This window comes from Poecile atricapillus, chromosome 2 (assembly GCF_030490865.1).
Source record: "Poecile atricapillus isolate bPoeAtr1 chromosome 2, bPoeAtr1.hap1, whole genome shotgun sequence".
NCBI lineage: Eukaryota > Metazoa > Chordata > Aves > Passeriformes > Paridae > Poecile > Poecile atricapillus.
The window spans coordinates 63,462,744-63,489,867 of record NC_081250.1 but is presented as its reverse complement, the minus strand read 5'-3'; the positions used below and the strand labels follow the sequence as shown (position 1 = coordinate 63,489,867).

General features: G+C 41.5%; 1 protein-coding gene across 5 annotated transcripts in view; it reads left to right on the top strand.

Annotated features, from left to right (window-relative positions):
* ATXN1 (ataxin 1) overlaps positions 1-27,124 on the top strand; it is a 362,359-nt gene that overhangs the window by 161,280 nt on the left and 173,955 nt on the right. For 4 of the 5 annotated variants that reach the window (XM_058831292.1, XM_058831293.1, XM_058831295.1 and 1 more), the window contains one exon: positions 15,588-15,686. The exons of the other annotated variant lie outside the window; for it this stretch is intronic. The gene's annotated coding sequence lies outside the window, so the exon portion shown is untranslated. The remainder of the gene's footprint in view (positions 1-15,587; positions 15,687-27,124) is intronic. 5 annotated transcript variants of the gene reach the window in all.

Sequence of the window (27,124 nt, the reverse complement as noted above, 5' to 3'; positions counted from 1 at the left end):
TAGGATGCCCCACCTGTGATATGAAAGGACTTGTCACCTGACAAATCCTTCCACAAACCATTACAGCTTTTGTGGATGGACCTGCATCCTGAGCCATGGTATCAGATCTATTTTCCAGAGGGAGCCAGAGTTATTAGATGTTGATTAAGATGGATCTTCATCTTCCTGCTTCAGAGGTGTCTAAGATTGAACTTTAAAGTGTTTGGCCCCAGACACATGGATACATGCCAGTAGTACTATTTCTATCAATAGTTGTGGAAGTAAAACCTTAACATCTGAATATTGTGACCATGATCTTCAGTAACACAAGATTTTAGTTACATGCTAATGTATTAAAATTTGGACTCAGATCGAAACCAAAGAAAACCCAACTCACTTAACGTACAGTGGAGATTTCTCTGTTGACCACTGCTGTTCTCTACCTGGCACCCAAATAAAATGGTACCTTCTCTCTGCTTTATTACAATGAGAGCCTGATACATCCTAGATAATGTGTTTCTTCTGGATTCTCTTTGCCTTTTTCCCACCAGATACCCTTTTAACATCACTCTTCTGGAAGTAACACTTGCTGATGGGCTAGCTAAGGGTGACCTGGCTGGTCTGGTCAAACGATTTGTGTTTGCCTCTCCTTGTTTGTAGAACTGAGAAGCTGCTGCACCTCTCTGCTTAGGACTTGTCTGTCTCCTCTTTGAATCACGTTGTGTTTTGTGTTTCCTTCTTGCCACTCTTGCTAAGCTTTCTTGGATCTCTGCTGTGATATGTCCTGATATTTTTGTTGTTAATGACGGTCTTGGAAATCACTTGTGATTTCCTTTGTGAGCTTGACAGTGGATTAATTAAATTGGGGGGGAGGTAAATGACATGTGAGTATGTGTAACACATCTGTGTCCTATTTTACAGGTAAAGAGGATGATGGTGGAGCTTACAGTCGAATAATCTATAGTTTAAAATTATACTATATGGTGTTCGGATAGCTCACAAATGCATTAGATAGTGTCATAAAACAGATGTGATACTGCAATACTGGAAGAACTGAAGGAGTAAAAGTCTGCATTTTGTTCCATTTGCACAAGATGACAGAGTGACTCATGTTTGGTGCATGGTCTTCAGGTGTGAGAGTGACACAGCCAGCGCGGATGCGTCCTGCCATTTGTTTGTCACCACTGGTTTGATTTCACCTCAGTAGCAGGAGGGAATATGATGTGTAGTGACTGAGCAAATTAAAGTAATTCCTGAGTGAAAATATGACATTTGTTACATGAGGCTACTATCCAGATGTTGTTATCTGTTAGTGTACAGGGAGAAAGAGCCCTAAGGAAAATTGAGGTGGGTAGAAGGTAAGCATCTGAAATACATTAAACATCAGCAATCGAGTACAACCCTGTTACCTAAGGAGTCAAACTTGGTGAATGTCATGTCGGCTGTATGGAATGGGAGAAATGCAAACTAAGACACACTTCTGCTATGTGTGCAGCTCTGCTATGAAGTGCATTCATCTGAGCTGTCAGCTGGCTGGCTGGAGTGTTTGGTGCTGTTTATGCAGCTCAGACAGGGTGTCTTTATGAAAACAGTAATGCTGTGCAACCTGGACTGCAGCAACCAGTAGTTTTATGCAGCTCTCTATATTTAACATGAAGGGTGCTCAGCCAAAGGCTGTGGTGAAATAAGGGGTCAGGTTCCCACCTCTGTACTTACTTGGGTGATTTCAGTGGAGCCACGTAGATGTAAATGTGGTGTGTCAGAGTCTGGGGCCTTTGGGGTGTGTCTGAGGCTCTGGACTCAGAACTCTTGCAGACAGGTCAGCAGTGCTGCTCAGACACTTTGTTTGGTGGGAGTAGAGCAGTCACTTGGCTTTTCCTTCAAGTGGGGAGGGACTGAAAGTTGTTCCTCAGTCAAATGTCATCAGTCTTATTTCCTTTGTGTTCTTCAGGTGGATGTCTTGGTGAATAAGACTAATCTTTCTTTACATAGCTCAAACAGTATTTTTCCTTTTTATTCTTCTGTTTTAACCATTTCCAGACTTCTTTCTCTTGTTGCTGACCAATTAGTTTTTCTCCCCACCACCTTCTCTACCAAGATTCTCCTGTGCTCAGCAGTTCTTGCTGCTGTATATCTGACCTACTTGTACACTGCTCCCTCACTGGCTTTGTTACTGGCACAGTACTTAGATTTTGTGTAGACCCTTTTTTTTTGTTTGAATTCTATGTGTGTTTCTATGTGTCTAAAATGCCCTTCTGCTTAGAGTGTTTGAATACCTCAGTAGTTTTCTGCAGAAATGCAAATTTGAATGTTGTTTCATCTACCTCTCTTCCTTCCTGGTTAGTCATAGCTGGATTCTGAGCTTTGCAACCCCAATGATGTGCCTGGACAAGCCTTTCACTCCATGCAGCCTTCCGCTTCTCCTCATGGGAAAAGACCATTATTTCTTCTCTGAAGCTTCTCTGTGGGTGCCTGTTTCCCTGGCTGAACATTGGATTTTCAGTCTGTGTGCCCCTGCAAGTCTTCCCTGGCTTCCAGCTGCAGTGTCTCTTCAGCAGACATCTTGCTTTTTAGGCTTGTCAGCTGATCTCTAACAAATCAGTAGCATATATTTGTTTGTAAAATGTTACATGCTGGCATTGTTAAAAAAAAACAAAAACAATGAAAAACCACAAAACCAAAATTCATTCAGTTATTTTCTCTGTACCTGAGCATGAGCCAGGAGCCACAATCTTTGGGTCATTTGCTCATAAAATGATGGAGAACCTATTACTTTATTATCATACCATGTGATCTTCTAATCAAAGGATTCTTTTACTGTATTAGTAGCAATAATTCAAATTGTTAATGTAAATGAAAAAAAAGTACCATTTTCACGTGTCATACTGATGAGTCAAAAGTAGCAGCTTGAGTACTTTGGGCTTCTTCATCATCACTTCTCCTACTGTGACTTCACTCCAGTGATAAAGTTCTATAGTAATAGGTTGTGAAATGTAAGTTAAATAAAAAAAGAATTTTTGAAAAGCACTTCATTCAGAAAAAGAAAATAAAAGTGACATAGTACGCATTTTGAGTGAGGTTCTTCAGAGAGGGAAAAATTCCTGGACTGCTATGGAGAAGTACAGGAATGAAGCACCCACCGAATGAGTGAAGTTCACTTAAGGTGTGAAGTGGAAATACGTAAAAGGAGTTTTTAATTTATTTTTTTTTTTGTGTATCAGCATGGTTTTGCCATGAACTGACTATTGGAATGATATCGTGGTTATAGTAGATTTTAAAAAACCCAAACAGTTTAATAAATATTTTGGTTGATAATTCTGGAGTTGGCATGTTTTCTCAAAAAAAGGAGGCTTTTGACTAAGCAGAAAACCATCAAAATTAACTTCTATCTGGAAATTGATATCTCTTCTTGTTATAAGTAACAACAAAAAGAAACAGACTAAGGGATATGAGAGGAAACTACACATTTTCCAAATTGATTTACTCAGTGAATTTAACAATAGCTTGAGTATAGTTAATTTCACTTTTCCTGTATGTAGGCTGTTTCTCGAGGTGAGAAAAACATCTGAAAAAACGCCCAACCACATGGTTATAAGATTATAAAAACTGGTGAAGGGAGCTTGGAGGTATGAGTTACTACTTTTAAAGTCCTCTTTTAAAAACAAGGCTAGACTCCATATTGATGGAGTGCTTTTAAAGCCAGTGCCCTTTTAATCAGCAAACAGGTCCTCTGTGCATCAAATAATTAAAAATAGAGCAAAGTTTCTGAACAAGGCGTCTGGCAGAAGCGTCTGTACTTCCATCTGTGCATGATTAGCAGAATGTTTCATGATATTTAAATAGCACAAGCTTTGCTCTCTTTTTTATTATTTGTTGTACTGAAGACCTGTTTGCTTGTTAAGTGGTCTTTTTTGAATAGTTACTGGCAAGGAATCAGGAAAGTGTATGAAGACATCTTGTATACACTGCAAATGCCAAATTGTCCCTTTTTTCAGAGACGCTGCCCTTACTATTTTTTTTTTTATTTGATTGGAGTTTTACCACATCCCTCGATTGGTGTTTAAATTTTCTGAAGGACCAGTTCATTTCAGAGGGAGTTGAGCACCCATTTGTGATGGCTGCCCAGGGATGCAGTCCCATTGCTCACGGGTATTCTTCCCAGGGCAGTGGTCCTCGTGGCGCGTTGCCGTGTGAGTACGCACCAGGGTACGCTTGCAGAGTTCTTGCGTCTGGCGGCTCAGCTCTGCAGCTCCTGCCGGCACTGCTGGGAGCCCTGCCTCTAATCTGCTGTGCACACTGCTCTGGAGCCTTACCCTTTCATGGGGACGTAATCAGCCAGGCAGCAGCTTTCCAAACGCTTTTGAGGCCTTAAGCTGGGACTCCTCCTTGCTGGCAGCCATTCAGCATTGGATTGTGTGCTCCTCGTCTCTGGCTAGCAACACGGCGCTTTGCAGTTGTAGCCACTGATTTCCCTCCATACTAGTAAAGATTTTGTGTGTGTGTTTTACAAAGGCCTGTACAAGAAGGTATGGAATGAAAAGAAGCTGCTGTCTGGATGCTGAGTGCATTGCTGTAGCTGGCTGAGGGCAGTTCTGTTATGTGCAATGCCCTGCTGTTGGGAGTCGGCAGGTTGGCAGGGAGCTGAGAAACTCGGATAGGCTCAGAGATCCTTTGTGGAGAGCCACTATTCAGTCTTAGGACAATCTGAGGTCTTGGATGGGCATGGAAAATAAGAGCTTTTGTGGTGCGTGTAAGTGGTGTTTACTCTGTAGCTGGGCTTTTTGTTGCTGGGTTTTTCTTGTGTTTGAGAAAAGCTGTGGTGTGTGGTGTGTGAATACTGACCTGGGTCGTCTCTTAACTTCAGCTAAAAACTTCAAAAGAAATTGTGGTTACTACTGAGAGCAAAGCTGCTAACCTGTCAACATAAATGTATAAACTCTGCGTGTTTGCACCTTGGGAAAAAAAAACAGTGAAACACCTCAGCTGTGAAGAGAGCATGCTATAAGCCTCCACACAGAGTTCACCCCACCTCACCTGGTTAGTGCTGTGTTACTGGTGTCCACCACGCTGTTTCTGGCCCCAGGTTCTGCAGAGCAGCGTGCTCTGCAGTCTCTGAGCAAGTTCTTCTCAGCAGGTTTATATCTTGCATGGAGAAGTTGTTGAGTTTCAGGGGTGCAGTGATAGGACCACTTTGCAAATACCTGTCCACTGCATCGTTCAGCTTTAGGTCCAGGGAAGGCTTGAAGATGAATGAGTATATACAGAGAAGTACTGGAAGGGCAAGCGAAGAAACAGACATGCTTCACTGTAAAAACTGGGGGTAACGTGTGCCCATTCCTTCAGCTAAACCTCTCAACCAATGCATTAAGCAGTTGCACTGCCATTTTACCCACATTGCTTTTAAAAATCAGTACCCTTAATAATTGATTTCTTTAGAAATAATATTTACTTCTAGAACTGGTTCTTCATCAGTGCAGTTTGGTGGGCCTAAATTAGTATCGTTCCAGGAGCAGGAAGGAGAGAAAAGACCCAGCTTAATTTTAGAAAGATTCATAAAGTTGTGTTGGTAGGTTGCTTAAACTAAGCCAAGTTTTGTGTTTTGCTCCTAGTATTTGTTCTCAAAATATACCATAATGCTTTTTTGGAATAGCTTCAGCTTATCTTGTGAATGTGAATTAATTAACATTAGTACGAATTTCATATTGTCCAACAGAATTTGTTTTTCTGTGTCTTCTGTCATGCTCATTAAAATAATGAGTTCAATTATAATAGTGCTGAGGCTCTGTAGACAAACAGACATTCTTCTGAGCGCAAGGAGATCAAATTCAAGGTTGGTTTTCTTGATAGGAGAGGGAAGAATGCTTGTGATGTTAGTATTACCCCTGGTATTTTTTCAAAAGCATTTGTGACAGGCTTCTTATTTTGGTATACTAGATATTGCTGTTTCTTACTAAATTTATAATTCTCAATGCACTGTAAACAAAGTAGAGAAGAATTGCGGGGCACATATTCAGAAGCTGTTGTTCACACCTGATTTTTCTATTTGTAGGCCTGATTATTTGACATCATGACATACTACATGAAAAATCTGGTAGGCTTTGATTTCCTGAAACAAAACCAAAGATTTCTTTAACAGCTCTGCAAAAGTACATTATATCTAATAAGGTATATTCCAGGTAAACTGGAATTCAGCCTAGGGATGGTAGGATCATGTTGATTTGTGTGAAAAATTATGGTTCTGTTAGTTGTCTGCAGGTCTCTGGAGGAGAGGGAGGGCCTTGTATCACTCAAAAACAATTCCTTTTGGCTGGCTGTGGAGAAGTATGGATAGCATCCAACATACAGCCATCTCCAAGTACAAAGCTTATAATGGAAACGTAGATGACCAGTCAGTATTGATATATTAGGAAGTATTTATATAACTCAGAGTTGTTGACTACTGTAGAAATGCTGTTTTAGGCCCTGTTCCCACTGGCGTTCCTCCTGTTGACTTCTGGAGTGTTAGGATCAGACCCCTTTGGCTCAGATTTGGAGTGAATTAAGACTGAAAGAAGCATGCATATTCTGCAGTCACCCTTCACTTTTGTAGGGGAGAATGGAGGAAATAACTGACCTGTGAAATGGTACTGAAGTTCTTTATGGCACCATCAAGCTGAACACTGAAAATAAAGCTTTCCTTAAGCTGTTTGAGATACTTCATTTTGATCTATAGCCTAAAGTGTTCCCTGTTAATGGAAGGCTCAATGTGGTTTTTATGCTTTCCTCGTGAAACTCTTCTTTGACAGGGAGAAAAATGTATCTAATTAACATGCACCTTTCTGTATGTGGATTATTATGTATTCATTATTTTAAGTTGGTGCTATTATACGAAAGTTTCTCCAGAACTTTGGCAACTCGGTAGAAAGGAGTGACAGTTCAGTGCATTCTCAGCTGTGCAGCTCTAAAATATGTTGCTTTTGAAGACACCTACGTGTTACAGTAAAAATACCCCTTATAGCCAAAAACGCGTGACCACAGTCTAGGTAATTACAAAAGAAAGAGATTCAACTAAGTACTGAAACAGGAAAAAAAAGAGGCAAATTTTTTTTTAAGAGCAATAGAAATGATGGAAGACAGAATTACTACTGTGTACCTATTAAAAGAAAATCTTCCCAAACCCCACGAAGCTGAAGGATTCATTGTATGTAAAAGTCACTATCAGTTAGAGAATATATGCCTGAAATACCAAATACTGTAAATTTGATTGATATTCAGGGCTGGCTGTGCTCCAGAAAAAGAACAAATGTGTAGCTTTGCTAGAAACAACAAAAGACAATTTGGGGAAATGCAGAAGTACTGCTAGAAAAGCTGAATGCTGCATTTCTGTATAAAATGCCATGTGACTAATACAAGTGCTTTTCTGTCCTAGATAGGGCTGCTGAAATTGTAAGCAGGTAGCAAAAATTTATTGTTTCATATTTCATAGATAATAATTGTTCTGAATGCTTTAAATAATACAGGAAGTGCACTGTGACAAACTTGACATTTGAATATTAATATTGATACTGAAACAGTTCACCACAAAGAATATCAGGGCTGCAGGAGGAAGGATAGCATTTTGATCAGATAAAGACAACAAAGTTATAAAGCCCTTCATATATGTTGAAAAAAAAAAAACCTTGTGAAAACTGTGACAAAATTACCTTTCAGGATTAGACATTTTATATCCTGTTTTGGTAATATCTCTGCAGGGAAAGTTGGAAGCAAAGAAATGTCTTTGCCATTTCTGTCTTCCCCCTTCCTCCCCCACTTGCAGTTTGATGAAGACTGTTTGAAATAAGGTTAAGAATACAGTGCTGCAAAGTGTTTTGGATTTTCTTGAACAAATACGTGAGTGGATGTGAGCTCAAGAAAAGACACATGGGCATGTACAGTCTTTGGTGACCAGTCTCAAACTTGCTTGAGATGCACTGTAAGTTACCCTCTGTAAAGTTGAGATTTGTCGATAGGCTACTTTATTAAAGACAGTTTATGTTTTTTTTCTAAACACAAAATAGTACTAACAGTCCCTTTTTTTTTAACAGGCAAGCTTGCTCTCCCACATCTGTGTGCACAATCCCTTACTATAAATTTGTTGTGGCTTGCTCGATTTTTGTAGTTCAGTGTGGTGAGTCCAGGAGAATACAGCCTTTCACGTACAAGTAAGTTTCAGCCTACCTACATGATGGAGCCCAAGGATTGTGTCCTCTTTGGGTTCACAACATCCCTCAAAGAGGATACAAAATAGAGATGTAGACTGGTGAAAAGTTTGGCCATCCCAAACAAAGCCCACGGAAAGAACAGGAATGTTTCTGATCTCTCGCTCTCTGCAGTGCAGTGCTGGTGCGGTTGTGCCCTATTGCTGATAAATCTCTTTGTGGCTTTTGGCAGTTGTTGTATAGATGATTTGGTAAGTCACTTAGCTGGCTGTAGGACGGATAGGTACATTGCTTTCCAAAATTCCTTCTTAGTGGAGTATGTAGAGTACCTTTTTGGCTTTTTACTGGTAGTATTGGTTGCACCAGTTTGATTTTAGCTGTTTAGCTATATGCAAACTAGTAAAAGGCGTTTTAATTTTTGGGACAGGAAGGAAAAGTTTGTCAGCCTCCCTTCTGAAAGTGTTTTGGTAGCTGTGACCACTTTTTCCCATCAAAAATATGTCTTGTGCTTTCAGACTCTCTCATTTTCAGATGATGATTGGTAATTTTTATCTTTACAATGCAAATGGAATTTTTAGCATAGTTTGGCACTGTATAATGCTTCTTTCTGCACAAACTGCTTACCAGACAAATTAAAAAGACAGGTGTGTATTTAAAAACCAACCAAGCCAGAGTACACTTTAGCTTCTGAAATATTTATGTACTTGTAGTTGTAGCTGCTGCAACATATTTATGTGGAAGTGGCACCATTCTGCTTTGCCAAGTGTAGGCAGCTCCCTTTAGCTGTGTGTTGCCTCTGCAGGCAGGAGGAAATGTTGGGCAGTTCGCTGGAATGACAGCAGAGTCTTTGGGTCTCAGTGGGGGCAACCTACATGGGAGCATCCTCTCTGAGGTACCTTTTGCAGGTACCAGGCTGTTGGGGAATCACAGATCCCTGGCCGTTGTTGGCATTCCTGTAAAAAGGGTGGAACAACAGCACTTATATTAAGAGTTGCAAATCCCCTGCTGCCACGTACAGAGCAGGCATACTCCTGACCCCTTGGTGATGCCAGTGGCATTTTTGGTGAGTTGTTAAAGGTGTTAGGCACAATCTTCACAAAGGAGACATGGACTAAGGTAGGAATGCATTGGAGATCTTACTCTCCTGGGCTGTGTAGTTTGTAAGGTGATTCACAGCATGTACAGAGGGAATGGAAAATGTTGTCTGGGAAGCATTCCAGTGTGTTATTTTGAAGTCATTTTGCCCAGGCACAAATGCTGGTGATTGTATGGGAGCCTCTAGAGCTACAGAGTGGAAGGTGAGCCTCCTACACCTTAGGATAGGCTATAACAAGTAAATGACATTTTATTCTATGGCCAGCTATTCGCCTGACTATTCTGACCTCTCTTCTAAATAAAACCCAAGAAAATAAAATACTTTTGAGACTTTGGCCTGTTACAAGATGGGTTGCTGCTGGAGGTGATTGTATAGATCTATTCAACTGCCTGTTCCTCATGCCAAAATTTAGAAAAGTGTCTTGATTTTGAACTGCCCAGAAACACTGCCCAAAATGGGAGTAATCATACTGAAACAAATTACTTTTTTTACATCCTGTATTTCCTCTATTTCTTCAACTGTTTCTCGGAGTATCATCTACTTCTACTGCCAGTGGTACAATAATAGGTTAAATTAATTTATTTTAAAAACTTATAGTATAATTGCTCAAAGGAACATAGAAGTAAGTAGTTAAAATAACATCTTCTGATTTAGTGTCTGAACCTGCTTCCTTGATGTTAGTGCAAATTAATGAAATTAGGATCATACCTTTAAAGAAATGAGAACAAATAAAAAAACCCTAAACCCCAATAGTTGTATGTTTGAGCTGACCAAACATAAACATGTGACTAAAAAATTGTGACATAAGCCTAAACATCAGCTAATTGTCATGGTGAATGGAATAAACTTCTATGGAGCTGTGAGTGGCCAGTGTGTTACTGTGCATCAGGGCCCTTTTAATCCACAGATTATTGGCAGAGCATATGGGGACTTCTCCAAAACATGCCATATATAACATGCTTTTTGTACTATTGTTTAAACTGCATTCTAATGGGTAACTAGGGATATAGGTAGTCCTAAAAAAAACATTTTGCACTGTGGTATTTATTAGCAATGTGGTATATGGCCAGGATGTACAGTAGATATTCAAATTCAGTATGCTGCAGAATTTGTGAATTTGCATGTTAAAATACTTGTCATCTCTGGAAATACCCTGAGGTGTAACTGTCTACAACCTTCCTCTTCTAAATAATTACTAAATATTTGCTTTCAAAGCTGAATCTTTAGCCATTTGGAGCATGAATTTCATAGCTAGTGTTTTTAAAATCTTATAGTCAGAACTGTGAGCCAGAATTTTATTTTTACCATTTTTGCTGTCCTGTTGATTAATACATGTGAAGTACCAAAGCCCGTTACCCGAGTACTGTGCCCCCTCGAGTGCTGTTAATTACCCTGCCTTTTGGAAAAATTGAGGAGCAGCTAGGAAGAGATGCAGGCAGGACCAGAGAGCCTCAAGCAGTTCAGTCCAGAGATAATTTCTCCTGGCATCACTTGTCTAAGGAGAAATAAATTGCTCATGCCTCTGGTCAGAACTACATAGTTACATGTAAACCCTTGGGAGCAGGGGGTTCAAACTTGGAAGATGTCCTTCCTGGGGGAACATCTTGGAGCCTCTGGAGGTAGATCATGGGAGTGCTGGGGCTCTTTCACATCACACTGTGAAAGTTAGGGCCTCACCTGCCTTTGTGCTGTTCAGAGATGGGGAACTGCCTGGGTGCAGGTGACCAGGTTTTAATTCTTCTGGTCTGCCACAGCAGCAGCTTCTCCTTATGGGTTTTTTTTTCTGCTGCTCTGTGCTGCTGCAGGGTCAGGTTTATCCTGAGAGCATATGCTTGTGGATGCTCCATGCCAGTGGTGCAGCTGAGCTATGGGGTCAAAAGAGGGAGGGATGAGGGATGTGGGGGCTGCCTGTGGAGCCTGCTCACCTTCTGCACAATTTCAGCAGACCTGGAAAACAAGACAATTAGTTGCTAGGCCTGGAGTTTGTTTAAATACAACTCAAATGTTGCATAATGTATATTACCTAAACTTTTCTATCCTTTTGGAATGCTGCCCCTTAGGGATAACTGATAGGGATACAAGAGCGTTGCACCGCATGTGCATAAAGGTGGGAATGCTCCTGCAGGCTGCTGCAGCCCTCACTGGAGGTTGTGAGTGGCAGTGTTGGTTTGCAGTGCACTGGTGGTTTTCATTTTGTACTCTGTGGTGGCAGTAGTGACCAGTGACTGTCAAGCTGTTGACTTGGAGCCTGCCTCTGAAGAGCAGGGACTCAGCAAAGCCAAGCTGGCTGTCAGCTGTTGCAGTGGTCCTTTGGTGGGCTTCACTTTTATCGTGAAAACTTGAGGGGCCTTGCAAGTGGAAAAGATTGAAAGCTTGCTTGGCCTTTCTGCAGGTGAAGAGAGGTCATAAAAGTTATCTTTTTGGGATGCCAATTGTTTTTTAGAATATTAATTATACTGTTTCATTTTTATGTCATTTTGCCTTGTTTTTTCCCTGTCAAGTTTGAATCAATTAGGACCTCTGTCTTTTTCTTTGACTATATGTGCAGTTGTTGATATCCAAATTTTTTTATTGATCTAATAAAGTAGTTAAATTAGCTGAGTTTGAATATACAATAGGATAGCTAAGTGAATCTATATAAAAGTTAATGTTTAACAGACAGCATCTTTGATAAAGTTACTAAACATTCTGTGAGCAGTGTTATAGTTATGGCTGTTTTCAGAGAACTTGAAAGCCTTCTGGAAAACTCATCCTTTGGAGTAAAATGTTTTCTGCTTGTTTCTGTTATGAAAGAGAATAAAGTGTTACTGTTGGTACTTCGTGGAATCCATTCATTTCTCATACCTTGTAGTAAATAATAACACTCCCCTTCCTATTTTTGAGATACTGAAGCATGGAAGTGAAAAATGCCTCATTTCGTTATTTAGATATAGGCAAATAATAATTTTTTTTTCCTTCCCTTTTTCTTGTGCTATTTTTGACTGCTCTTTAAAAACTCCCCTGCACCCTTGGTAGATGGGCCTGAAACACGAGAAACTATTCCTAAAAGTTCAACCTGGTTCATATCTGAGCGTGCTGCCTCTCTTGCTTCATTGCAAATCCACATCAACCCACTGGTGTGATGACATGGAATGAGCTGCAGTCATCCATGCCTTTGCTTCATCTTGAGCAATCAGGCTGGCAAGAGTAGAAAATGCTCCTCAGCAGCCAGTTTGATGCTTAGGAAACCTGATTTGAGAGTAAATTCTTGCTCAGATGGGGCCAGCCTTGCTCCTGTCCTGTGCCATGGGTGCTGTGGTGCAGGGTGACAGAGGAAGAGCAGTAGGACGTGCCAGGCTGGGTACCCCTGTCACGGGCCTTGCCCACACATGGTTGCCCAACTGGCAGGTTTGCTTAGGCAGAGCTCTTCATACTAGGGCTCATGGAACCTTGCTGGAGTTCAACTGAACAGTATAATTAGTACCATTTTAGCTCCCAGTCAGCTGTAATAGGTACCAGGAAGCTGCTTCTCTTTGCATAACTTACTAGGAAAGCTATTTTACTTTCCTACACATATGCCTTATATGGAAGAACAGGCTTTTTCAGGAGACTGCATGAACTGTATTTTCCAGTGTCACAACTGGCAACTGCTAAATCTGCATCAAAATGCTTGTCCCAAGCATCCTTTAGGCCAGCCAGGGGAAAGTACTGCTGGGTGTGCAGGGTGCTCATACCTGAGCTCAGGGCAGATGTCTACTCTGGTCCTCACTGGTGTCAAGGGAGTTAGTGGTTGAACTGGAGAAGCTGATCTGGGCAATCTTCCAGCCTGAAGGATGTGAGGCAGAAACGGATGGGAGGAACTGTAAGTGATATGAGGGAAGCAGTAGGCTAGGAGAAGGGTCCAATAAAATCAAGTAATAAAACACGTCCATAAAACTGCAGGACCTGAAGTTTGAAACCGTAGCTCTATGCTTACATGCTTGGCACAACTTCCGTTTCTAATTTGTCTGCTTCCTTTGGGGTTCCTCTTGCCAGAGAGGTGGTCTGTATGCTCACTGTCTGCAGCCTGAGAGTCTCTGGTCTGCTCATGCCAGTGGTGATAGAGGACCACAGGGAGATAAGAGTTTTTTTCCCTGTAGCAGTCATTGCTCTTGGGTGGGTGTGCTTGGCTGGTTTTCCAGATCATAGACTTCAGGCAGTAAGGCATTAGAAATATTATAGTCTATTAAATGTACTGTGGAGCATTTGGCTGCACTAACTGCTGCTTTTAATAGAGTTCAGATCTGACATTTTTGGGACTGAGAGGGTTTGGATGTAAACTTTGTTAAATTGGTTTTGAAAAAGGAAGTTCTTTCATGCTTTGAAGGGAAAAAAATATGAAGACAGAACTGCAAGTCTCTTCCTTATATCAAAGTTTTCTGCCTGAAACGGGAACAGCTCAGCAGAACAGTTTAAGTAAACATGGCCATAACTGCTTATCTGAGACATTGGCATCCTCTCTTCTTACTGTGTTACTTTTTTGTGGTATCCTGGCGTCTCTCAGTCACTGATGTGTTTGTTCTCACAGCACCTCCTTTGTAGGCATATAATTTTATGTCCATTTGATAACTGCCACCAAGATTTGAGGCTTTATCTGAAGAGCTTGCTCCAAGAGTGTACGTTTTCTACACCTTTACAGATGAGATTTTGGAATTACTGTCTGAACAGTCTTTCCTGCCTCCAGCTCTGAATTTCTCTCTGTCTCTGTTGTGGCTTCTTTATTTATTAAGCAGGGGAAAAAACAGAGGCAACTGTTTCTGAGTCATCCCAAGTCAGTGTTCAGCCCAGGACACGATAAAATCTAGGCCAGTGACAGCTGGTGTACAGTTGTAGCCTTATGTGGGGGGTCAGTGAATGTAGTATAAACACTGGGAGATTTGCTGAAAATCACATATGTATGTGAGAGTGCAAGGAATTAGGTACCATGCTCTAAAGCTGGTGCCTGAGTGTAGGATCATTATTCTTCTAGGTAGGAAAAATGCACCATATTGCGAGAATGACATATTGCTACCTAACATTACAGTTTGGGTGGGTTTTGCCTGTGTGTGTTAAAATAATGTACACCTACACTGGGTCTTTTATCCAGGAAGCATTGCCACATTCAAGTGACTTCTGTGCACTTCAAGTTCTTCCACTTCTTGAAATGACCATTTCTTGAAACTATTTCTACCATTCTACCATTGCTCAAAACTCCATTATTGAAATAAATTTTTGAGGTAATACTTCGCTCTTAAGGCCAGCTTCTAAAGGAACAAAGTTGTCAAGAAGAATGTTTTAGTTATAGAATGTAACTTTAGTTATAGAATGTAATTGTAATTTATTTGATAAATCTAGTAAAGTAAAAAATTCAGTGATGTTTCATAGAGTACTTCTGTGTGTTCTATAACATCTTCTTCAAAGTAATGTAAGAAAAATAAATGAGAAGTGAGAGATGCTTTTTGTAGGAATGAATATGTCTGTACATTTTTGAGGCTCCAGTGTATGTTCTTCCTCATTTTGGTTATGTTACGAGGAATAAAATCAATTAAAAGAAGAAAAAGACTGCCTCTTGCTCAGTTTTGTTGTGATTCAGACAACAGTGCATCAGGTCATGGGAAGTGATCTCAGCCATATTTTTAGTTGCAGTTTAAAAAATGATACTTTGTCATGAAATAGTGTCCAAAGTTTTAAAGCTAGTACACACACAGATGTAAGTGTATTGTACTGACAGTGCCAATCTAGTACATAAAGAGCTTCACAACTGTTTGGATCTGCTCTCCTTTCATAATGGGCTGCAACTCGTTTACTAATGCTTGAAAGCATGTACACATCAAATAAATCTCTGGTATTTGGGCCATAGTGTACCAGCATTATGCAAAGGGAAGATTAACCACACTCAGTATTAAGCTACGATCCACTTCACTCTTGATTCCTCACCGTAGTAAATCAACCAAACCATCAAAGAACAGAATTAGTGGAAGGGTTCCTCAAAGAATAGATTTATTTCCATGTTTATTTGTATTATTGTTAAGAAAAGGGAAATCAGCCAAGAAAATCTGCATGGAGCTCAGGGCATTATAAATTAATGAAAAGACATGAAGTGAACTTTTGAGTGTGGAAAACCAGCACCAGATGCAAATGCTACATATGGTATGTACGGTGTTGCTGCAACAGCTGAGAGGCAACACGCCTGCTTTGACTGCTGCTGCTCTTAATAGTCTTTAGCAAGCATTATATGGGCAAATCTGACACAGAGTGAATTTGCAACATTGACTCAAAAGACTTCTTTAATGCATATCATTTTAGCTCTTTCCTGTTTTTACTCTGCTCTCTTTCAGTGAAAAGGTCAAGAAAAGCAGTAGCTCAGTGGCTGAATTTTTCTGAAGTGCTTTACAGCAGGGAAAGTGGGGAAACCTCTTAAAGTGGTGTCTTATTCAGTAAGTTAAACCTTTTTTTCTTCAGTTAATTAATTAATTATTTTTCTTGTAATTTTTTTTTTTTTAAATCCTATATATTTATAATCGCTTAAAAGTTGTCCCCAGGCAGGTGTGAAGCTCCTCCTCCCCACCTTGGCTTTCCCCCTCCCCCCAGAAATAGTCTTTGCCAGAAAACGAAACCTGTCAGCCCACTTTGGCAGATATGGAAGTGTGCAGCTGGCTCAAACCCTCCTCTAAGACGACTGTCCCTCTGCCCCAGCTGGGGTTGGTAGCTGCATTCCTGTTCAGAGATCTGCACTATCGCATGTGCGCCTCTTTCTTCCGCACTTGCCTCACACCTGTGCACGTGCACCCACACACTTCAGCAGTGCCCCGTCTTTGTCTTTCTACTTGGAAAGCCAACCAGCTGCATGATGAGAGATTTTTTTGAGAGCAAAATGGGAACTTTTTGGGTTTTCCCCTACAACAATACCATAGGTATATTGCATGTTGCTTGTTACCGCTATCACTATAAGAAATAAAAGAGAGAGGACTGTATTAATTTCTTAACAGTAACAGACAGGGAGACACTCAGGAAGATTTTCTTTAATGTGCTGCTGCCTTACATTGATTCCAATAGAAGGTCAGGGCCTTAAAAAGTTTAGTGCTGAATATTCAAATTTAACTTGTAGCATCACTTTAGGATGGCTTTTAAGTTTAACTAACCTTAAGGGTGCTAAGTACTTCCAGCTGAGGCCAGGAGGACTTTCAGCTGGTCAGCAGTTCTTGTGATTTGGCCTGATAGTACTTACTATCATTTTCTTGCACACCTGATATTTCTGCATTTTTTTTTGCAGGTATGAGTTTCTTTGCTCACATCCTTTTATGCCTCATTTGCTAACTCTTCTGTTCTGGAAAATTGGCAGGATGACAGCAAGCAACTCCCTCATCCTTTTGTGTTAGGACTAATCCTCAGGTTTCTTTCTGATGTGTCTCCAGAAATATGTATTCAGCTGAAGCTGAATGCTGATTTGATTTGTAATACTAAAATGTGAACAGTGCAGATCACTTTCTGTCTCTTAAAAAAAAAAAAAAATCATGGTAGAGGTGTATCTGAACAGTTCCAGAGTTTGAAACTCAGACACATAAGATATGTTTCTAAAATACAGATGTACTTTGGCACATGCCAAAGTACTTTGCTGAATCTGGATGTTTGTCTTTGTTTTGTAAACTTGGAACTTTCCAATTAACAATTAGATGACCAATCACTTAGCAGGTTATGGTAATTTAGTGCTCTGAATTGTGCTTTGGTATGACAGACAGATTTTTATTTTGATTTCAGATTATATGGTTTGTTTTTACTTATTTTTTTTGCTTACCATATGATTTAATTAAAGTTTTGTTGCAGTGATTGACAGTTGCTTTATTTGATACCTGTTTATAGACATTTATTCATTACTTTTTCAGTGTACTGATATTTGTCAGAAGAGAATGGTATTATTTCTTTTGTCAATGAAAATGAGGCTATAAATTACTGTAATTTTGGGATACATTTCTGGTATGAGCAAACAGTATTCCCTTGGTGAGTTTTCTGCTGTGGAAAACTAGGTTATGCATAATATATTTTAGAAAAGACCTGTATTCCTCTGAAGAGGAATGGCATTGTGCAGCTCTTGGAAACAGAGAAGAATCTAAATGTATGTATAGTCTCAATCAAAGTAGGGAAGCATCTGCAGGGCTGTTCCTCCTTGATCACAGTGGAGACTGGAAATGATTGGTTCTGGGTTCTTCTTGTGATTTTATTTATTTATTTTTCTGACCCCTCTTTTGTAGGACATGGGGTGAAGGGTTCAGCTTCGAGCACCTCGGTGCAGTCACCTGCCAGGTTCTTCCCATCCCTGCGCCTGCCACTGGTGCAGGTGTGTTAGGTCCCAGGGTGACGATGCCCACAGTCACCAAAGATCAAACAAAATGTCACACAGATGTCTGACTTTGTGTTTTACTGACAAGTACAAAAGGATTTTGCAAAATTACGACTCGAGTAAGCTGTGGGAGTAGGAAGGATATGATGTATTCTTCCCTGCTAACATCATTGTGTTAACACTCTTGGCACCATCACTGAACTCCACAGTAACTTGTGGTGTGCATTTTAAAAACGCACCGAACAGCATACACTGTTTAATTCTGTGTTCTGTTATGCAACAGAGCGTGATTGCCTCAGTGAAGCACATCTGCATTGCGAGAGTAAACTCTCCTGGGAAGCAAGTGCATCTTCCACAGAAGTAGGAGTGAGGCGTGGGTTGGGCATTGCTATTTTGGCAAGCAAAGGGAGCCAGTGTTGGAAAGCTGCCTCACCTTTCACTCTCCATGGAACTTACCCTTTCTCCCTGTTTCAGGCACCAGCCACTGCCATTTGCTTCTCTTAGTGGTAGCATGGGGCTGGGGATGTTTTCAGTGGTTGATTAAAGCATTTATCAGGGTTTTGGGAACCATGGTCTTCACTATCTGTCTGGTTTATTTGTGATCCTTGAGCAGAATAGGCTGTAAGGGAGCAGTAAAGAATGCAATTTGGAAAAACATCTGGAAGAGCTAAGAAAACATTTTGTTTTTACTAAAAAAAAGCCAAACAAAACCATACCTGTGTGATAGTATCTTCTTTAACTGCAAAGTCGGCAGCAGTTGATGGAAGGCATAAAATTCCTGTAATTTTTATTCCGTGTTTCAGCTTGCTTCTTCCAAGTCTCTCTTTTGCTGGAAGCAAAGTGAAGCTCCTGCTGTCTCAGTTCTGCTGAAGTTCTTCCTGTCATCCTAAGCTTGGTTATCAACCCTCGTTTTTCTCCTATCAGCATGCATTACATTTTTATGGCAGTGTTTAGCAAAGACTTTCCAACAGTGCCTATGACAGTGTAATTGGACCCCTCTGTCTGACTGAAATTACTCCCTCTTTATGGGGGGCTCTGGCTGCTTTCTAACACAGCTTTCTTTGAGGCAGGCTGGATGTCTCGTTAGCTGGTCTGTAACGTGGGTGCACAGCATTTCACCAGGCACTAGTCAAAGTAGTTATTCATGGTTTGCTGTTAAACTGCAAGTTTGGAGTGAGTGAGATTCCCCAGGGGTCTGTCCTGGCTTTGGTAATACTCACTGTTTTCATTATTGAAATGATTGATGGAGCAGAGAGTTAAATTTACATGGGATAAGAAGTGTGGAGGGGGGCTGCAGGCTCCTTGGAAGGCAGGATTAAAGTTTTGAGCTGCCCTGGCTAACAGGAGGAATAACCTGGGGAAAAAAACGCTGAAAAACAGCCAGGATACAAACATAGAAGTGCTATAGAGAGATAGAAATATCCAGTTGCATGAGACAGAATGGTGTTGACTCAGTACTGGTTCTACAGAAGAAGGTCTGTGAGCTGGTGTTGGGCTGCGTTGGAGCAGCAGTTTGGCCTGGTTTGGTTAAATAGGGTGGTAAAAAAATCACAGCTGGTTCCCAGACCAGCAGAGAAAACCAGCTGTGACACGTCCCTCTCTCCTCTCCCATGGCACCTGGGCTGCCAGTGCTCTGCTGAGTGGGCAACTTTTCTTTTGGTTCCCTGCCTGCTTTGGTTCTGACCCTGGAGCTGGTGACCATGGCTGTAGGGAGGTGTCCCAGCTCGAATCCTCCCAGGCCTGGTCCATGTGCGCAGGACAGCACATCTGAGAGGGAAAGGGGTCGCAGACGTGAGACCGTAGGTGTCATACAGTCATACAAGGGTTCCCCATCCATGTTCCTCAAAAAAGCACTGTTTTAGAGTGTGTAAAGAACAGGCACAAAATAAACCCCTCCACTCCATTCTGTGTTTGAAATGGTTTAACATCTAGTTTGGGGCACAACACAGTCAAGAGCCAGCTGGATGGGGTCCAGGGAGAAGGCAGGAAAAATGATGAAAGATTTGGAAAACATGACCTGGGAAAGAAGATGAAAGAATGGGGATTGTTTAGTCTACAGGGGACAAAGCCAGTAACAGACATGATAGTAGTGTTCAAGTATGTGTAAGGTTCCTACGGGGAGGAGGGGAATGAACTGTGCAGCCTGACTGCTTGGAGTTAGGTCTGAAAGAAATGGGCTCAATATGAAGGTGGCAAGACTTAGGTAAACATTTAAGAAAGCTTTAAGATTATAAGGGTATTTTGGTCCTGCAGTTATTTGCCTTCGAGAAAGCTGTGGAAGCATCATCACTGGAGGTTTTTATAAAACAGACAAACCTCCTACGGGAATATTTTGGGCATTGCTTTGGGGAAGGAGGTGGAATACATGCTTCTGAAGGTCGTTTCCCAGGAAATAATGAAGATTTTTAATATATTTATTTTTAATTTTTTTTTTTATTCTGTGGACTTAGGTAATTAGGTAATTTAATAACCCAGCAAATAACTCTAGAGATAGTGGCAATTCATTATTGCGACATACCAGTGGTAAATAGACAGTTGATTTATGCACAAAACCCAGTGATGATGATACCCTTCTGCTCTCTGTTCTAGTTTAAAAAAAAAATCTGAGTAAGCTAATTTTACTGGAGCGTTTCAAAAGGCTGTTCCTGTAAATATCTTACTCTCTACAGAAATAGAGGAAGTGATGTTGGTTGACTTTGCTTATTGAAATATTGTGCAAACACGATCAGTACCTGTTATTGATTGTACATAGCACGGCCGTAGTAAAGCCAGCAGTACTCTGTGAGGCACGGGAGTTAAACTGAAGCAAGATGTTGTGTTTTCAGTCTTGATGTCCATGCACTTGCGTGCTTCTTTTATGTGGACTAGGGAGCAGGCTAAGAAGCTTTAATTACCTCATTGGTGTCTATACAGCAGTTACTCTCTGTTGTCTTAATGTTACATTAAGTGCCTGAAGAAATGCCTTGTGGTCTCCCCATGGACACTTTCCTCCTTTTTTTCTTCATTGGAGGATCTCTTCTATGACTTCAAAAGTTTCTGCAGGTCCCCTGAAATCTTTCAACCATTTCTGCTATAGAAAAAAAAATCACTTTTCTTTTTGAAACAGTTTCCCTTGTTCTTGTCGCTATGCATGACAGGGAAGAGGAGGTCTCATGTGGTGCTATGATGCATGAGAACAAGGTGCATGATGGAGTTGCTACAGAACACCCTTAGGAGAGTTCCCCAAGTTGGGAGGGCCAGTTTGCATCCAGGTGAGAGCAGCCAGGCTGCTTGTGTCCTGCTCAGTGCAGCCTCTGGCTTGACAGTCCTGAGGAATGTTTTGTCGCCCTCATCTTGGGCCTAGGAGCACTGGCAGAGGATGGTGCAGAGTCACCATGTGTCCAGCATGGATTTAGCAAGGCTTATCGTAATCCTGGCAGTATCCACAGTAACCCCAAGGAGTTGTGTTCGTGTCCCTGGCGCTGCAGCTCTGGCCTGGCAGTGCTGTGCCTGTGCCAGGGGACCTGCTGCTGAGCCACTCCTGGTGCTCCTGCACCTGGAAGAGTTGCCCTGAGCGCTCGAGAGCTGCTGCTCATTACCTCTTTGCAAGAGATTCCTCTTCTTAGTCTGCTGCTATGCAGGTCTGTGTCCTGATCGAGTGTGATAACAAAATGAGGACACGTATTCACACGTGCACATATGTGCATATATTTTAGTCTCTTGCCTTTTTAAATATGGAATAGCAGTGTGCACTTGTTTCTGTACCAGTGTATCTGCTTTGCATCAGAAAACTAATGTTCTTCATGATCTTGAGTGTCCCATCTCATAAGAAATAAATCAGCACTGCTCTTCTTGTGGAGGTTCTTCAGGGGATTTAAATTGCTGGTTTCAATTGTGACTAAAATCAGCAATCATCAGCTTCTAAATCTTGCTTTGCATTTACTCATTTTAGTTATAGTCCTTAAAGAAGAAAATGCTTTCAGTACTTGAAATAATTTAATATATCTTTTTTTAAACTTTTACTACATTGTATTTCTACAGATATTCTGCCACTAATCTCCTCCAACACAGATTTCTGTGGGCCTCTAGTTTTTTAAATTTTTTTTAAATCAGTGGTGTGCTTTCTGTTCACTGCTGACTAGATTAGATTTTTTCATGTGACTTGTATCAGGCTATATTCACATTAAAATAAACATTCAACAAAAATGCCCAGAAAGGAGATTCTGAAACATTTCTGCCATGCAACTAAATGCTTCCTTAAAATAGGAGCTGAGAAATAGAAGGGGAGAAGAAAAAAAAAATTCAACTTGTTTTGCATTAAAATTAAGTAATGTTTAAAAGGAACAGTTAATTGTAGTTTTTAAGTCAAATTTGATTTTTTGGTCACAGTATCTTAGATAAGAGTTTTGGGAATCGTAGATCTTGAACTCTTGCATTTCACTTCTGTTAAGAAATTATTTTAACTCCTGTTTCCTTATATCTACAACTTCCAGTTTCTTTTTTTTGTTTGAACCAGCTATTTAACTCAGCCTGCTAAATGCACTGACATGACAGATACCCTCTCTGGCCTGGAAGAAGACTCTGCTGCTGCAAGCTGCTGCAGGCTGTCTGGCAGGCCTGGCTTAAGAAGTATAGTCAGTAACTGATCGCAGTTTTGAGGTTTGATTTTCTTTGTGACTTCAGCAGGAAACACAACCTTCTCTAAATGTTGCTCAAACAACCCTGAATTTCACTAGATACTATATTTGAATGTATTATACATTGTCATAGCCTAGTTTAGAGTATGTCTTAATTTACATACATAGGTGCATGAGAAGGAAATCACTTATATATTGTATGCAGAAGGTGGTGATCATCTCCACTGATCCCAGAGGGGGAGAAGAGGGTTGTGTAGCAGACCGAGGAGAGGAACAGAGCTTGAGGCTTTGCTGCTGTGTTCCCAGTCACATTCTTGGATCTTGCAAAAGTGACTCTGTCTTTTGGATTCATCCAGCTGTAAATGAGAAACTGAGACTGAGGAATGTTGAGAGATTTTAGGAATAAAGTTAGTAATTTTGTTTCTGATATGCTACATAATCTCTTCCAGGAAATGGCAGTGATGGCTGTTGGTCCCATGGGCAGCAGCAAGCTCAAGGCACATATGGATCAAGTGTGATAAGACTGATCACTTGTGGGGTCTGGCAGTTTTCTTCTCAGAGAGCTTTGCAAACACGAGCTGGAAGGAAAGATGCTGGAAAAACTAATTTTCTTTCTCTAGTGTGCGTAGAAAAGCCAGTTCTTGGAAATTGGGGAAGGAATAAATGATGTGGTGCTGAGATAAATCTTCAGAGATGGGCATGGGTGGAGTATTGGGTGCTCGCCCCTCTTCCATCTCCTTCAATCTGATTTTGGCTGTGCATTCTTCCCAGCACTGCTCCTGGCCAGAGTTCATGCACGGGAAGAAGTTGCTGCTCCTGACATGTACTGTGTTGGTTAACTCTCAGCATTGTGAGCTCTGTGCTCCCTCACAGAGCTCATGTACCTCCCTCTACCTTTTCCTTCTCCTCTCCTAGCTTGATGCCCATCCTCAGCTGCCTCTGATGCAGGGTGTCACCCTTGCCTAACTGTGTCTTGGAGCTCAGCTAAGAGGGTACATCTGATGGGTCCTTTTGAAAGGTGATGCTCAGAAGTGTAAGTATTGCCAGGGGCTGTGGCTGGGAGATGAGGAACCTTTTTGCAGAGCTATCAGTCATGGTTTGTCATCCATCTGTCACTGATTAGCATTTTCTGCACTGGGGGCCTGAGAGCACTGTGGTAGGAGTTAAGGAGGTCGAGAGAGTCCTCACTGAGTCTGCATCTGAGTTCTGATCACAATTTGTTACTAATTGTGTTCAGCTCAGTCAACACTGTATGTCCACATGCAAATTGCACAGTGATTTCAGGAATCATCTGCAGAAGAAATAGAAGCACTTGCATCATGAATTCAAAGAAAATCACTAAGTGTGAAACCCAGCAGGAAAATGAGCATGGGGGTGTTTCTGCATGGCCAAAACCCTTCAAGGGCTAATGGAAAGATTAGAGTGGGGGGGAAGTTGTGCATCAGCTTCCATGAATCCTGTCCATTTATCTTTTGGAGGTGTGGTTTTTGTATTTGGAGGTTTTTTGGTTTTGTTTTTGTATTTTGGGGTTTTGTTTGTTTGGGGTTTTTTGTTTGGTTGTTTTTGGTTTTTTTTTAACAGCTTGCTAGTGGATGCTGTAATCAGGAGTATGTTTGTAGACTTACAAGGGGAAGGCCAACACAGCAATTTGTGGTTGCAGATTGATTCACTGGCTGCTACAGCCTGCGAATGGTGGGCAGGGCAGGGTGGATTCCAGGAGCACAGAGACTTAACTGCAGGCAGCTGAGAGGGACCTTCTGTGAGTGAGTAACAAAAGGAGTTCCACTGCATGCAGGCCAGAAAATATCAGCTAATGAAGCCTCTAAGATGAGATTTAAACTGTCAGGAAATAAATAACTTTACTGTTTTTCATACAGGCTGACCACCCTCCCCCTTCACTAATGTTCCTGATGACTGTGAGGGAGCAGTTCCTCTACCTACTTCTTGGAATATACACACTTTGGTTAGAAAAGTGCATGACCAAAGTGCAGAGCCAAGCTCTCCTGTCTGTGGGGCTGCAATGAGACTTGGCTGTCAGTCTAGCTTTATTTTAGACAAGCCCTTGCTGGCGTTATCTCCATAAAGCTGCATTTGAAAGCAAGGACTTGTGTAAAGAAGGAAAGTACAACACTTGCCTGTCTCTCTCTCTGCCTGTAATCTGTTGCAACAGATCCGTTGCTGTGCAGAGTGTGTTAGGCTCAGCAACTGCTCTTCCTCGACTTACCTGTCAAATTTTGAAATCTATAAATAAGAATGTTTGGAGCAGGAGGAATAGACAAACCTTCTAACTCCATTGAAATGCTTGGACATAACATGCATATTTTGGCAGGACAAATTTGGGAAAGCAAACTCTGTCTCTCTTTCTATATATATTGCTAAAATATAGGGACTATCCCAAATAAAACAGCTGGTGTGTCTATGTGGCTAAAGCAGATTTCCTCAGATTTATGCTAGTCATGCTATGAGCTGCACTAAAAAAAAAATTAAACAAGTCATGTTTCATCCCCTTCAGCTGCAGACCTTTGCCAAAGTTTGTTTCTTAGAAATTAGATGAACCTGATGAAGCAGGATCTCGTGTCTAAAAATAGAGCATTTTACTTTCCATCTTGCCCCTTACAGGCAGGGTATAATTTTACCTCATCCAAGAAGTGAGATGAAAGCTGGTTTGAGCTTTGCCTTATGTTTGTCTCTGTACTCATTTGAGCTTGTGACAGAGGACCTTCATCTTTCCTGACCATTCAGAAGTGGAGGGATCCTGACAGTGAAGAACCACCACTGCAGGTTGTTTATGTGGCCAGGGCAGCATTCGGATTTTGTAGGTAACGTGGCCTTGCATATCTGCTACCCAAGAACATGGCGCTAAATGTTCTGCTCTTGCAGCAAAACAGGGTTTGCAGCCCTGGAAAAAAAAAAAAAAAAAAGATGGGGCTTTAAGGGTGAGTTTTGCAAAGCCACCTGAGCTGCAGGTCCACTGGAGTTTAGCTCTGCAAGTAGCCCCAGCTGCCCTTTCAGCTTCTTGAGACACGTACGAGCTGTCCAGCCGCAGCTGCCTGCGGGCTCTGCAGCTGCATGCAGCAGAGCCAGAAGGGGGCTGGGGGGATACTGCAGCCGCCTGCCCTCGGCACCCACCAGGAAAGCCAAGTCTGACTCGCAGGAAGGGAGAAGCTGGCTGACGGCCAGGTTGAATGCCACGATCCCAGTGACAGCTTCCTTCCCCTCTTCTCTTCCTCCCCACCCCGATGCCTGAGTGGTTTGGAGGGTGGTGTCCCAGGCACTCGTCAGGGTGTGTGAGTGTCGGGGCGGTGCTGTTGCGTTGCTTTCAGTGCTTTTTTTTTTGCCTGTGGATCTGTCGGCAGCTGTTTGCCTGCTGCTTTTCTAACCATGCGTGGCGTTCTTTGATTCACAGGATGGCAAGTGTACGAGCCAGCGTGTGGCAGCTTGGCACAGCCGTTTCATTAGAGCAAAGAAGGCCTGTGTCCTGCAGGGTTGTTTTAGTAAAGACATGTCCCATCTGCTGCTTCTTATCACCCTTTTTATCTGTGCTGCTGACTCACGCAGTGTGGTCTGCTCAGCTCTCCATTGCAGTCACATCACACTTTGAGTTACCTTTACTATGACTCATGTTTGCTTTTTCACTTGGCAAGTGTTAAGCTAAAAACAACCCAGTCTTGTCCCTCTCCCGTGTGTTGTATCCTTTTCCTACCCTTTACCTCCAAGTCTTTTCTCTCTGTCATAGTCTTTTCAAGTAAAATATTTGTACGTAAGTTTGAAGATGTGTAATTTTGTCTTTCATAGCATCTCTGTACTGTTCACCTCAAGCTAGTGAGATTGCCAGTCTGTGCTAAAATATGATAGTTCCTCTAAGTTGCCATCACAGATGTGTTTGGTGGATAATATATTTTTGTTTCTCTGTTTAAACACATATGTGTTTATTAATGTTCTGGTGTGAAATTTTGCATTGGGACAACGTGTGCACCTTTGTATTTTGATATGTAGCACACAGATCCAAAACCCCTTGACTTCAAATTTTATGTGGACTTTCAAGCCTGTGTGTCGAGCTAATGAGACCATAGCTTGAAACCACTTGTGCTGAAGTCTCCCTTGCTTGCTTTTGGCCTATACTTTCAGAGCCAGCTTGTAGACCAAGGTGTGTATCTTGAGGGGGCATCGGTAACTCATTTCACCAAGCTTGAAATCCCCACTTAAAGTGCTAGTGCATTGTTTTCAGGATGAAGAGAATGACTGAGTGGTGCTACTGAAGGCTTGGTATTTCCTTGCTTCAGTTGAGGGGAATTTTGCAAGTGATTTCTTTGTGGACAGATTTGTGTGCATTTGGCCCTTTTTGGTGCTGAGATCCCTGAATCTTTTTCAAAGGTGAGCCTGGTGCATGTTTCACTGAGGACAGATGATTGGCAGAGGTTGCTGTACAGTTTAACTGATGCTGAGTTCTGTATCTTACTGTACTGAGTCCTTGGTCATGCCAAACTTATGCCAAAACTGGCAGTCTGGTTGAGGTCTGTTTGCTCTGAATAAACCTTGAAGAGTTGTGCTTTTATAGTGCTGTTGTGATAACTACTTGGATATCATAAAAATTGGCCTAGAAATGAAGGAAAGAAATTCTTGGAAGAAGTTTTAGAACAGGAAGGGAGGGTAATGCAAGACTTTTATTTAAAAGAAAAACAGTTGTCCTCATATTCTTCTAGCAAACACCAGGCAGGTTTAGATTGCTGTGCCAGATTTTCTTTTCTAGGAAAAAAGTTAGACTTCTTTTTTACATCAGGGCGCATGCAACAGATGAGAACACGTCTGTCTCTTCTAGACTTGCGTGTGGGAAACACTTTTCAGTGTTAAAACAGGTAAAGGTTTCAACATTTCTTCTGGGGTGTGTGCTAAACAATGCCTTGGACAGACTGGGGCAAAC